Below are 15,609 nucleotides of genomic sequence, written 5' to 3' on the forward strand. Positions count from 1 at the left end.
CCAAAAGTATAGATGATTTTAAGGTATAGTTAACAAGCTTGAATTTCTGGACAAATGTACATCCCTCAAATCAATAATAAAAGAATACACATTCTTCCAAAGCACACAATGGAACACTTATAAAAGATAATCAATTAATAAAACTGAAAATAAAGCAACTCTTGACAGGTATCAAAGAACTGTTACCACACAGAAGAGTTCCCTGACAACAATTAAATTACAACAGAAGTCAATAATAAAATGATAAGTAACACATTCATTGTAAAATTTCCAAGGCCCCAATAAATATTTCAAGAGTCAAAGAAAAAATCATATTAGAAATTCTAAAATACTTATAAATGTAAGATGATAAAATGTTACAAATTAAAACCTATGAAATACAGCAACAGGAGTATTTAGAGGGCATTCTACAGCCTTACATTCTTACATTATAAAAAGTAATGATGATAACTTAATTCACTAAGTGGTCAACTTGTCAGGAAAAAAGTCAGAATAAGCCAAAGTAAATAGAAAGCAGGAAATACAAAGATAAGAAATTAATGAAGTAAAAAACAAACACACAATAAAAATAATCCACAAAGCCAGAAGTTGGTTCTTTGAAAAAACTAATAAATGAGAAAAACTTCTAGTTAACTTTATTTGTTAAGACAAATAAAATCAGGAATGAAAAATTAAATTTACAGAGTAAGCAGAGATTAAAAAGCTAAGAGAATACCATGAACAATTTTATGAAAATAAACTTAAAAATTTAGACAATTTGATAAGTTTTACCTCAATTCAAGAAACAGATTGTTTCAGCCTTATGTAGCCTCTTCCAGACAAGACAGAGAGAATACTCCCCTATTCTACAAGTCAATATAACCTTATAGCCAAAACCAGACCAAGACACTAAGAGGGAAACTACTACATACCAATCTTAATTATAAACATATATTCGAAAATAATAAAGAAAATATTAGAAAATTGAGTGTAGGATATTATTTTTAAAAGAATAAGAAAAATATATCATTAATTTATCCACAAAATGCAAAGATGGTTTACCACAGGTGAAATATATAAATAAATGTCACTTACAACATTAACAGATTAAAGGATATATAGAAACCACCATTTAAATAGATGTAGAAAAACAATGGAGAAAATTCAATACCTGCTCATGATAAAAACTCTCAGCAAAATATGTATAGAAGAAACTTGCTTAATCAAATATCTGCCAACATCATTAATAACAGTGAAAATCAGGAATAAGACAAGGAAACCCACTATTGCCATTTCTACTGAACAGTGTACTTGAGGTCGTAGACAGCACAGTAAGACAAGAAAAAAATAAAAATAAAAATAAGCATAAATATAAGACAGGTATAGGGGTTTAAAAGGAGAAACAACAGAATTGTCTTTAGCCACACAATATAACAACCTACAGGGAAAACACTAAAAAAAAAAAAAAAAAACACACAAAGACATCTTAAGAATTAATAAGAGAGCTTAGCAACATGGCTGAATAGGAAAATCAATACACCAAAAAAACTAAATTTCTATATACCAGCAACAAACAATTTGAATATTTAATTTAAAAGAAAACACCATTAACAATAGAAACAGAAAAAGAAAGTACCTTGGAATAAACCATCAAAAGTAATGCACATCCTCATGGAGAAAATTATAAAACTATTATCATAAAATTATAATTTAAAAAGTATAAAAAATTAGTTTGATATCAAAGACCTAAAAAAAAAGGAAATATATGTAAGTGGAGATAATCATTATTAAAAATATAATTAGTCTCCTCAAATTGATTTTTAGTTTCCATACAACTTTAATAAAAATGCTTAAAAGGCTTATCAAAGACCTTAACAAGCTGATTCTTAAATTCATATGGAAGAACACAGACCCCAAAATAGCCAAAGGTAAAATGTGTACATATGCGATAGGAAAAGGAGGGAGAAGGGACTTTACCTAACATATATCAAAATATAGTGTAAAACTTACAATGTGGTATTGAGGCAAGTGTAGGCAAACTGAACAACAGACTAGAATAAAGGACCTAGAAAGTTAAAATATTACGCAAGTAGCAGATGACTGGGGAAAGGCTGGACTTTTCAGTAAGTGATTCTAGAACAAATGGACAGCTATACATGTATAGAAAAGTGAAACTGGACCCTACTTCCCACTCCACCCAAAATCTATCCCACTTGTATTGAAAACTCAAAGGTGAAAGGCAAAACCATGAAACCCTTTTCAAAAGAAACACATAAGAGAATAGCTGTACAACCTCAGGGTAGAGAAGGATTTTCTAACCATGACACAAAACATCAAAAGATAAAGGGGAAAATAACAATATGACCACATTAAATTTAAGGACTTAAGTTCACCAAAAAGCATCCTAAAGAGGGTGAAAAGACAGGTCATAAAATTAGGAAAGGTATTTGCAGCATGTATGACAGAGTAAGAATTATTATCTGAAACTACATCAAGAATACCTACAAATCAATAAGAATAAAAGAAAAAAACAATAGAAAAGTGGGGGAGGGCTGGCCAGTTAGAGCATGGTGCCAATAACACCAAAGTCAGGGGGTTCAGATCCCCTTACTGGCCAGCCGCCAAAAACAAAAAAATAAATAAATAAAAAAGAGAGAGAAAGAAAGTAAATCGTGGGGGTGGGGAGGGAGGAATTCAACAGAAGAGCAAACACAAATGATAATAAATATATGCAAAGATGTTAAACATCCTTATCAGGGAAATGCAAACTGAGATCACAATAAGATACATCTTATATTTTATACCTACTAGATTGACATAAATTAAGAAACTTGACTAACACCAAAAGTGGGCAAAAATATGTACCATTAGAAATCTTTTATGCTGCAGATGGAGTGTCGATTAGTAAAAACTTCAGAAAACAATTTGACACTATTTTGTCACATTCAAGTAACTCTACACCCCAACAATTCTACTCATAGATATCTATACACAGACATGTACCCGCCACACATGTGCATCAAGAGCCACAAGAAAGTGTGTAGTTCCAAAACAAGAGAATCAATCCACAGGTTCCTCACCTGGAACATGCATAAATAAACAGTGACATATTCACCAGCAGTGAAAATTAACTGATGCCACATGCAACAACATGGCTATATCTAAACAACATACTGAGGGAAAAAGCAAGTGGATAAGACAACACGCATCATTTTTCTAATCCTCCAAAATAGGCAAAACCAAATAACATATTGTTTAGGAATTCATATTCTTGTCATAAAACTGCTTTTTTAAAAAAAAGCATGAACGTGTTTGCCTGTGGCAGGGAAGACGGGGGAATGTGGACAGGAAGGAAGCCATAGGGAGAATCAAGAGCTGTTAAACTGCCCCAGGTCTTACAGTGGCTGCTGGGTTCACAGGTGTGCACTCCATTATAAGCTTTGCAACGTACATATGCTATATGTAATATACTCTAGGGGCCAAATATTACATGATAAAATACGTTGTATAATATTTGGTTGGTACTAAATTTAAAATAAAAAGTATACGGCAGGAAGGCATACAGAAGCAGCCTGTGTAGAAAACACTGTACAAAAGTCTTACTGTGAAGAAGAACACAAACGAGGCTATTGCCAGGGGGGAATGTGAGTGAGAGGGAGAGCTTTGTTATATTTTGTTTTGTTTTTAATTATGAAATATTTTGAGCATAAAGAAAAAGAACCATTATAACTAATGGCTATCAACGCACCCAGTTTTGTCGATCCTAACATTCTATCATACTTTTCTTTTTCAAAAAAAAAAATCATTGTGGATACTGTTGAAGCTCTCCATATGCACCCCCAAAAGAAAAGCAATTATATTTCATTTTCTTTAACTAAAAATTACTGAAGCATGCCTAAATAATGACAGGAATTCTCTAGGAGGCAGAAACAGCACGAGTGGTGTCCACTAATGTCAATACTCTCCTACTAACTGTCGAGCAATGGGCACATGCTTTAAGGAGTTTTTTACTCGGTGTGGACAGATGAATGCCCATCTCCTTTCAGCACCCTTGCTAGGAAGGGCACAAAGAGCTCTAGGGACCCGGAACCAAGTATCACTAAGACACCAGTGATAAGATACCGGCACAGATACCAGGATCCAACTCATGGCCACTGCACTACCCCAGTGCTCTAATGACCTGGCCCAACCAGAGATGGACAAAAAAAAACCAATATTTGTTCTTCAACTTTAGCAACAAATATATCAAATGAATGGTGATATTATTCCTAATTAAAATGGACTAACAGACATACTGGTTTGAGAGGTGACTCCCAAAAGTAAACCATAAGATAAGTGAGAAAAATGAGGTGGGGAAGGAGGCAGAGAAAAGGAGACAGATGGTCAGGAAAAGAGGGAGCCGATCACTAGAAAAGATTGGGGTGGGGGCTGGCCGGTTACCTCAGTTGGTTAGAGCACAGTGTTGTAACACCAAGGTCAAGGGTTTGGATCCCAGTAACCACCAGCCACCAAAGAAAGAAAAAAAAAAAAAAAAAAAAGCAAAGGGCAGGAGGATATTCACTGAGATTCGTAAAAAGGGGAAGCTTCATTTTGTTCCTACTCAAGAGTTAACAGAAAATTTCCCCCATGGGCCACCTCAGACAAAATACAATCAAATATAGTGTTGAGATCTCAGATACAATATCGCATAAATCAAACCACCCTCCTAAAGTTCCTCAACAAATATGCTCGGTAAGATCTTGTTGCTGTGCTATCTGATACCTGACCACAAGGGGAGAGTGAATTCAATTCAATAGGTCTAACTAAACCATCATAATGTTTACTGGTAATAAGAACGTAATCTGTAAGAGGACTAAAGAGTGCATAATTACTGAAGACCATTAAATAGACCCACTTCCACCTCTGCATCTTCACAGAATTGCAAAATCAATCTAATGCTTTTCTTGGAAAATAAAAAGCACTTCTACAGTGCTTATTTGCTAAAAAGGCAGTGGATATCACATGGTAGCTGAATTAGGCCTCACAGTTACTGCTCAAAGGGATAAAGTATGGTAGATTTTAAAGTATTAAAAAGTCATAGAAAGTTTCACAAAAAAAAAAAAAAACAAGTGCCCACTATGAATGCTCCCCAATGGACTAAAGGCACAGATTTCAAATAAGATTTATAGTCAGTTCTCCAACTGCACCACCCACATTGTAGAACCAGCAACCCTGTTTCCACCTGGATTTCTGCAGAAACCTTACAACTGGGGTGGGCCACCCACACTGACTACCCTTTGGGTCTGTGTTCCAGGCTGCTGTAAAGGGTTCCCAGGCACAAATCTGATCCACAGCACATTGCAAAGTCTTCTTATCACTCAGCCTTGCAGGATCTGGCCCCTGCCTCGGCTAGAATCATGTTCTGCCCCCTTCCCCAATCACGTGGCACCCTGCTGTCTCTGCATGGAACCTGTCCCTCCATGGAACCTGTGCCTCCAGCCCACCTCACCTACTGAACTCCTCTCCATCCATCAGCCCTCAGTTCAGTTGTGCCCACCTCAGGGAAGCCTTTCCTGACTGCTCAGCTTGGTCAGATATCCCTACCAAAAAACTCATCTCATGCCACATGCTTTTCAAATGTAGAACCTGACATTTCTTCCATTGATTATTCCATTAATGTCTGCCACCCACATCTGGGCAATGCAGAACATATATGTCTTGCTCATCATTTTAATTCCAACAACCAGCATATTACCTGATAAATATTACCTGATACATGATAGATGCTCAATAAATATTTAGTTTTAAAAGTAAAAGAATAATTTTACTGTGTGTAAATTTAAAAATAAACATTAAGATGTGGGAACAAAAAAGATAAACACATGTACATAGTACCCCAGAAATAAATAAGTACTATCTATAAATACAAAATTTTAATTTCTATTTAAAAAGACAAATGAAACATAATTGTCATTGCCTCCCATGGAGTCTCTGGTACTGAATTTGAGAGTACATTTACAACAATACACTTCAAGTTCCAAATTCAATAATCATTCTTATCCAATCTTCTTCTTTTATACTCATGTGGAAGTACACATGTACACAGATTCTAGGACTTCTGTTTCAAGTGGAAATGTGAAGTCTGTACTTATATTTGAAAAGTATCTTTTGAAGACATCTACTTATGTGTGTGTGTATGTGTGTGTGTATTATAATTATTAATAATTTTTTTTTCTTTTTTTGGTGGCTGGCTGGTACAGGGATCCAAACCCTTGACCTTGGTGTTATAACACCACACTCCAATCAACTGAGCTAACCAGCCAGCCCCACTTGTATATTTCAACATCACTGATTTTTAAAGTACATTCTTATGGAATCATTGCAGAACTTTTATCCAACAACAGCAACATGATGCTCCAATTGCGATACTGAAATAGAGATTTTTTTCTTCTTCATATCACCACAGAATTTAGCACGGTATCTTATATCTTGGCTCTCAAAAAAAAAAAAACAAAAAAAAACCATTTACTAAGTGAATGAATGAATGAATGAATAAGCAAATGAGTAAGTGAAGGTTAATAATTCTACCATTATTTCAGCAAAATATATTCACAATGAAAAAAAACCATAATGTGCATTCATCCCCTTTCACTTTTTTGACACTTTACACATCCTTTAAACAATCAAGCCTTAAACTTACGAACTCTCTCATTTTATCTAATTCTACCAAAATTGCTAAGGATTAAAATGTAGAATTCCCTAACAATTGGGACACTGCAAACGTACACTCCATATAAAAGAGAAATAATTCTACATGGGCCAAAAAGACGAATTGAAGAATAATAATAAGTTAATAAAATCAGGGTTAAATTAGATGTCAGAAGAAAATTAATTTTGCAGTTACAAGAAACTACATGAAGAATCACAGTGCCCATAAGAGAACAGACAAGCATTCAATGGTTTGGAACATCAGCTAGTGAACAATGATGTTCAAGAAGGCATACAACAAAAACCAATTATTTGAACAAGATTAAAATTAATGTTGTTTGGTCTTTCTTTTCAAAGTTACAAGACTGGGTTATGTATGAAACTGTATATTCAGTCTTAAGATATTATGATTACCTGATGATATTATTATTACCTGATTACCTTAAGATATTATGATATTACCTGATGACCAAAATTTTTTCTCTCTGAGTTTAAAGTTGTAGGGTTGCAAAATATGCCCAATTATATCTCTTCTTTTTTGAGAAGTGAAGAAAAAGATTGGGGAATACACAGGTTCTTAACTGAAATTTTTTAAAATGAGTCTAGAATATTCTTTTTGTTATAAAAATCATTTTTTTTACATTCATTAATAAATTCTTCCTAAGCCAATATCAACCATCACTTGAGATTTTGTGCTTCACTCTGGAAACTGGAAGCACATTCTACATTGAAATACTTGGAGGTCACAACGAAAGAAACTTTAATCTGAGCTCATCAAAATTTGATCATCTGGCCACTCCACGTTTTCACAAACATTATAGAAGTTTTGGCTAAGATCATGATATCTCTGAGACAGTTTTTTAAATGCATTTCTGAATGCATTACATGGCAATAATAACTATCGCATTTCCCTGATAGCTTTTGAACCAAAAATTGCAGCACTGGTAATGGTGATGGCAGTGATAATAATAAAAATTATAATGATAAATTTTTGAACTCTTAAAATATCTTAAATATAGTAGTTTTCCTTTCTGAAAAAATGTAAAACAAAAACAAAAACCCTCTTGAATTGTACTGCTGAGTTTTGAATTATTTTTCCAGTTTTAAATTACAGGTTTTAAAGTTCTATCACTTTGTCAATATGAAACAGCTACTTAGCAGCAAACATCGCAAAAGAATCCAGGCTTCCAGAATTTGGTTAAAAAAATTATTTTCTCCAAAGTAGCTATCATTTTGGCTCAAGAAAATTACTATTGCTGAATGATATAATAGGAAGAGTTTGGAATTGGGAACAGAAAAACCTCAATTTCTATCCCAACACTATCACTAAAAACATATACTTTTGTAAGGAACTGGATTATGAATTATAACAGCCCCAAGGAATTCCAAATTCAGGAAAGAAAAAAAAAAAGGGCATCCAAGACAGAGGTGTTTGCCTGGAAAACTTCACACGTGCCTAGACCAGAGTGACTCCACTCCAGAGCCAAGGAGCCTATCTTCTCTGGGTGCCCTCTTTAATCCATCCTGTCATTTCTTTCCTCTGTGCTTGGTTCACAGTGGTCTTGATATACATGCTCAGTGTCAATACCCAAATGTCAAAATTCTACCCCTCCTTCAAGGATCAAAGTTGATTTATCCATGAACCCTTCATTACCAATTTCCCCCACAGGAAATAAGTTTTCATTTATCTAAACTCCAACATTATTGTGTCTCCTGAATGCTGAATATTAATTATGAGTATATTTTTCCATTTTTTCTTGATAGAATATATGCCCTCTAAGGGCAAGACCTTTCTCCCAAAAGCCCTCTATGTCCTGTAATTACATTACTATGTCCTGTAAGTAAGGCATGTACTAAAAAAACATATTAGATGATCCATCAATCAGAATTATGATAGGTAGGTAAATAGCTAGCTAGCTAGCTAGCTAGATATAAACATCTATCTCCATTCCCAACACACTAAAACCCAAAGAGCAAAACTGAAGCTATGCTGTAATATCCAGATAGTGATACAAATAAGTATACCTTTCTACCCATTCATTATCAATTTTTGCTCATCTTAAGTGAATATAAAAGCAATCACTGACAAGGTATGCCAATTTGCATGTTTTTCATGTCTTGCTCTTCAGCATTTTACACAATATGAAAACTAGATTGTCTAGGGCTATAATTTCAATAACTTCCATAAATGCTTGGTCTTTTCCTAATTTAACAGTCCTCTAAAAACCTTGTAGTTAAGATTTAGCATAGGAAATTTGAGATTAGAAACCTTCCAGTTGGATGCCTTGCAATTCAGCTAAGTACCCCAAAAGGGAATGTTTAAATTAAATGGAAGATTAAAGCAAGGAAGAACATTCTAAAAGGTATTCTGTAATGGGGCTTTGTCACCACCTTCTCTGTTTTATTGAGAAAATAGTCTTTCTCCCAAGGGGCTGAAAGTTTCTATGTCAACCATCAGTCTAGTTTAACTATTCAATGTTAAAAATGTTAGAAGGAAAAAAAGTTTGTAATGGAAATGATGACATGCCTTGAAGTCAAGAGGCACAAGCAGGTGCTCCTGTAACCCAGGGTCATAATTCAATCAAGCTGTATTTTGACGTCATCTGTTACAGAAAAAAGCCAAATGGTTTATGAACAGCACCAGAACCCCCGAGATTAAATTACAGCCCTGATATTTAATCATGGGTCTTACTTTGTTATTTTTAATAACACAATACATTTTAACAGTTATTCGTCAACTGCCTTAGCCAAATTAGAACACGTGATGACAAGTGAGCTGGATTACCATGTCCATCTCTCACAATTTCAATTTTTATTATTTTTTCAGAAATGGTAGATTATGCAAGTTTTCCTCTTCTTAAGAAATATACAGTTGGTACCAACGGATTGATTCCAAACCTTAATTAAAAGCAGCATGGGGTCTTTGACCAGAGGCTCAGGACATGTGTATTTGTGTCCTATTATAGCCAATAACCAACTGTATGATTTGGGCAAAAGACATTTAACCCTCCCAAACAAACCTTGGCTCCTTAGCTAAAAAATAATACAGCATTTCTAAAGTCTCTTGTAAATCCAAATTTCTCTAATTTATTTACTTGAAAAACAATACTGTGTCATTTCTTTGGGATTCCTTGAGGATCTGAATGCAAAATTTTTATAGCAGAAAAGTTGATAAATTTTGTAATTTACCTAAAATTACCCTGATCAAAAAGGTATTCTAATACATGAGAATTTACAAGCTAAAGTTTTACAGACAATATCAGCATCAGCAAATTAAACAGGTTCTTTAAAAAGTAAAGTACAAATACTGCTGCATGTGTGAAGGGTTGTTTGCAAAACAAATCAATACAGGCACCTCCAACAATGGATTGCAGTTAATAAACTACATATAGTAATTACCACCAATAGCAGTCTAGAAAGTCATTCATTAAATGTTAATTGTCACACAAAAGTACAAACGCATCCATCTGAACAATCCTGTGTCTGCACCTTTAAATAAAATACTTTCTTACAGCCCTGAAATTCATCCACATAAACTGATTTTAATCACACCTGGGTATTTAATATGCTGATTAACCGGGCCTTTATTTATTTTTGAAATGAAAGTAAACATGACAACCTTTTCAACACTTTTGCTATTTCTGCAAGTCTGATATAAATAAATATATATATACTTACATATGTAATAAATAACAAAGTGTTAACCAGTCTTCTCCAGAGATTAGATTGCTACTTCTCTAACATCTTTCTCATAAGCATTTAGAGAGATACGGTTTAAAAGGCTCCACCTAAAACCCATGTATATACTTTATTGCTGAGTCTAAATGGGCTCAAGAATTTAGAAAATAGATAACTTACACGTAAGCTTTTAATTGGTGGTCAATTTTGAAAATTTTATCCATAGTAGTAAGAAACCACTAACAAAAATAACCTTTAAAATAAGCCAGTAATGTACTTTACTTTCTCTAATACTTAGCACTATCTAATTAACTTGGAAGAACACCTGGTCATAAAAAATAGCTCATAAAACACAAAAAATAAGGCAGGGGTTGTTCTGTTCCTATCTAGCTTCATTTGATGCTACGTCTATACAAGATTTGACTCACTCAACATACATATAGATTCTAAAGGTTTGGCCAAGAACATTTTGGTTCAAGACTTGTAAACTGAAGAACATTTCAAAACATACCATGTTCCTTGTTAGGCAACTTAAGATCTGTTATCTTGGCTTATGGGAACAGATCTAAATAGCACCATAATACTAAACGTTGAAAATCACAGGCCTGGGGCCACCAGGACTCAACCCTATGCCTTGGATGAGGTTGCAAACTTCCAATAGGAAATGTAGTTTACCATTAGGAGTAAATGTTTGATCTTTAAAGCTTACAAAATTACTTTGTTTATCATAGCAGATGAAAGCAAAAAGGAATAATTTTAAGCTCAAAACAAAACTGTTTATATGACAGTCTTTACTGCTCCATGATTCTAAGCATTTAAGACAGATTCAAGCAATTAACAGCATAAACTTTCATTACATAGTTCTATTATATATGTTTATGTGACTTAGCTGTTCATCTGTTATTTAAGTGATTTCCTCATTACAATAGTAGGGTAAGGATAATTTGCTGATGCTGTCAAAAATGTTAAGCATTTCAGTCTCAACAGTTCTTGGATCCCCATGCTTGTTTAATGCATTTTATTTACTTAAGTCAGAATCAAATAGAGAACTGCTTCTTTCTCCTGAATTTAGAAAACGTAACATTTTAAGCACATGTCTGGTAATAGACATATCAAAACTTCAAAACTGCTTATTTTAGTGATACAGTTAAAATTTAGGATTATCGTTCTTGAATATTACGTTTCAAAGATCTAACAATAAACTGCAAAACTTTTTTTATAGTTAAAGATAGGAGATTCTTATTTTTTTAGATATTGACAGATCAGGCCTAGTTACCTCAACTTCTGGTTTGATTAGGTACATAAAAATAACTGAAAATGAAATATTTTCACTGGCACCCATTAATACTATCAATTTACAACAGAACAAAGCAAAATAACTTTTAAAATATCTACTTTATTTTCTTTGTAATAAAATAATACTATGAGAAAGACATAGCAAGTCACATTGAAATCCATCATAAATTAGAAGGGTAGCTTATTTGGATACCAAGGCAGAAAAAAATAATGGGTATGGTTTGTATCATTACTTCAAACAAGTTTTTAAAAATGCTGTCTGCTCTAAAGATCATGGATAGTGTTTCACGCCAAGCCTCAGTATTATATTCTATGTCTACATAATCTTGAAAAAATGGGCTGTCTGATTCCTCTGTGTGTGTGTGTGTGTGTGTGTGTGTGTGTGTGTGTGTGTGTGTGTGTGTGTGTGTGTGTGTGTGTGTGTGTGAGAGAGAGAGAGAGAGAGAGAGAGAGAGAGAAGTACTAAGGACTCTGAGCTAAGCAGACATGAATTTAAAACCTAATTTCATTACTTGCTGCAAACTGTTTAACATCACCGTATTGCAGTTTCCTCATCTATGAACTGACCATGGTAATCTTTGCATCTCATTGAGTTCTTGTAAGAATTAGAATATACAGTATAAGGTATATAGCACACCACCTGCCACATTAAGAAGCACTTTAATTTTGTTAGTGCCACGCTGACCCACATTCTATTATTCTACCAACATCTTGCAAATAGTCTCAGGGAAACCAGGCAAAAGAGAATGATCAAGAATCCAAAATTTACTTCCAAATCCAATAAAGCATTCAGAGGGCACATGCACACACAGAAGCACTTAAATGCACAACCATCAGCACACAAATCCTAGTACACTCTGATGCAGTACAAATGACAGAAAAAACAGTGGTGAAACCAAGGTTATTTCCAATAAAGGATTTGCAGGGCCACAGAGAATTAGCAAATCATACCTTGCTTTTTAGAATAACAAATGAAGGCACAGTTTAGAAGCTCCTTAACGTGGGCCTCAATTTTCTGTCACTTTACAATGAAGCCACTGGGCAGTGTATTTCTATCCTCAAATTCTATGATTCTAACATAACAGGTTTAATGCCACTGTACTTGTTTTTAACCAATTAAATTACTCTGCCCTTTATGAAAAGCCACACAACTATCATGAACTGTACTACAGTAATAAGGCTGTTTTAAAATACACACACACACACACACAAACACACACACACACAGAGGATATTAAGTAGCTCTATTCAACAAATAGCTTTAAGGGGAGACCAATTTTTTTTCATGCCATCACCATGAACTCAAACTGGTACAGATGGAAATTAATTCAAAATGCTGACCATCTGAATTTTCTCTATCATATCAAACTACCCATTGGATTGATTTTTTTTCTCATTGAATTTACTAAATTGATGTCTTGTTTTGGTGTCATATGGGTGAGCTAACTTATATGAACGTTAATAAATGTTCTCCCTCTTCCAGAAATGACCAACTACAGAGATGTGGTGTGTTTTACTGCTGCCCTTAATTGTTCAAACACCCGTTCATTTGGCAATCTTTAACAATTGTGGAACACCTAAGTAAAACTAAACAGTTATCAGAAAAAAAGCTCAACTTTTAAACTAAGAGAGGAAGATGTAGTATCCGTCATAGACTAGCTGTAAATACATGTAACAGATGTGATCAAGGCTGATCTAACAAGTTCTTTAGTATACATAATTTCTGTGGGCCAACTTTAAAACTACTTTTTAAAAAGATGCCAAAGCTAGGATGTTTATCTTTTACTTACAAAAGACTCGAAGGCAACCAAATAAATTGTATTTTTGTTATATCAGAAAATTAAGTCCCTGTTCTTCAATCAACTATAGACTCTTTCAGTGCATGGGTTTTTTTCTTCTGCTAACTTTGCTATCCTACTTTTTAATGAAAATAATTTTCCAATCATCCAGGCATGTGGATGCTTTTAGTTTAAGATCAATGATACAACGGATATTAAATCCCTTTATATAAATTATCATATAGGTTATAAACATTTCTTAAAAATAATTCCAGAGCCCACCAATTCTCCCTGTTAAGGTCATCGAAGCTCTGAACCATCATGGCTGAACTGTTTTAGTGCTTTCTGCTGAACACCTGCAAACATCAAACAAAAACTGCTGGTCCTTTCCTGGGTTGACAAAAGCCTTTCATGTGAAAAATGCTCCCTGGGAATGTCAGGCTGTAGCTCAGGTTACATTCCATTCTCCCCAGCAGCCTCACCATTTCTTAAGGTGGTAGGAAAAACCATGTTTGTGAAATGAAAGATTAAAGGGAATATGGCCACACTGCAAATCACAATGGAGAATCCTGTATTGATGGAATCAAAAGCTACTGGGAACTTTAAGCATGAAATATTACCATGCCTCACTTAAAAAATATATAGCTGATTTTTCATATAGTAACAGTTTACTTATAGTTTAGATCTTCTTTTCCTGGATCCAAGTTTCAAAGTGACCCATGAAAGTGACATCTGAGTCCACATAGGACAAGGGATATTAACTTGAAGGAAATTTAGAAAATTATTTCTGTCTCAAGGTTCCTGGTTCATCCTTCCAGTTAAAAGGCAAAGCGTAGTTTTCGTGATTTTTAAAAAATTTGTTATGCTTTAAAAGAGATTTACCTCCTTTACTGAGTGGAAATATAAGCCATTTTCTTTACTAATAGCCCTGTGATCAAATATATTTTAACAGATAGGAAAAAACTAACACTCCAATCTATACCCTGTATATTACAGTCACTGTCTTACTGCACTGAACGAATACCCTGCATTTTCAATCAGGCAGCCAGAATAAAACAGCCACTACACTTTTTGCCCTTTCAAGTAAACATTTGGTCCTGAAAACTACACCTCTGATACAATGTAACTTAAAGTTCAATACCTTAAAAATAATCACTTCATATTCATTAGAAATATCATAACATGGCTCACTAAGGGTAAAGTCTCTCTCTGGGTTTATGTACACATGAACTGTGTAAGTTTTGATATATGATCACTTACCAAAATGCATTAATACATATTCAATTTATCTAGCCTTTATTCTCTATAAATACTTAAACATCATAGCAAGAACTTTATTGAAATGTGAACATAGAAAACGGACCAGACACACAGTCATCTTTTTAAATGTAACACAATTTCATACTTCTAAATCACCTTACTTTATTAAGCCATGTCTAAACTAATATATTTGTTATTTCAAATGTGCCTATTTTTACAACAATCCAAACAAGTAATTTGCACTGAGTTTGAAAGTAGTTTATCTCTGTGCCTGCTTGACTTGTACTTTTAGATTTAAACTGAATACACATTTCTTAAGTAAGAAAATGAAGAAAATTACTGTCAGGAATAAAGTTATTAAACTGATTTTATAGAGTCTAACATAAAAAATTAACTTCCCTACAAGAAACACTTGTACTCATCTTTACTCCAAGCATGCATATTAATATTTTCAATTTTAAAAGTTGTATAGAGAATACCATACAAAAATTTAGAAGATATACTACAACAACAAAAAAGTTAAGTCCCCAAATGGAAAATATAATAGGGTCCAGAATAGCAAAAACACAAACATATTGTCAACAGTTCTTTTAATCAAAAGATAAAAATATGACTATACAAGGCATCTCATATTTTGTAAATTAAGTTATAGGGACAAAAATTACCTAGACTTATGGGGGCCAGTAGAAGGAGAACTAACTTATTTGTAAATGAGCAACTTTTAAAAGCCATTAATATTATAAAAATATATCAATTACACAAATCACACAGGTGAACAGATTTCTTTCATTGCTATAGAACCAAATGAAAATTAGGAGACGTGAAATTACATTCATAGTTGACAGACAATTCCACTGGCATCTCACTCCTAAAAGATGTCAACATTTACCAGTCTCACTTAAGAATAGTACTCTGCCTAATGTACTGTTAT

The 15,609-nt window shown here is 33.8% G+C and overlaps 1 protein-coding gene across 3 annotated transcripts in view; it reads right to left on the reverse strand.

Moving 5' to 3' along the window:
* TCF4 (transcription factor 4) overlaps nucleotides 1–15,609 on the reverse strand; it is a 341,982-nt gene that overhangs the window by 321,449 nt on the left and 4,924 nt on the right. The window lies entirely within an intron of this gene.

The sequence above is a fragment of the Cynocephalus volans genome, chromosome 13 (genome assembly GCF_027409185.1).
Source record: "Cynocephalus volans isolate mCynVol1 chromosome 13, mCynVol1.pri, whole genome shotgun sequence".
NCBI lineage: Eukaryota > Metazoa > Chordata > Mammalia > Dermoptera > Cynocephalidae > Cynocephalus > Cynocephalus volans.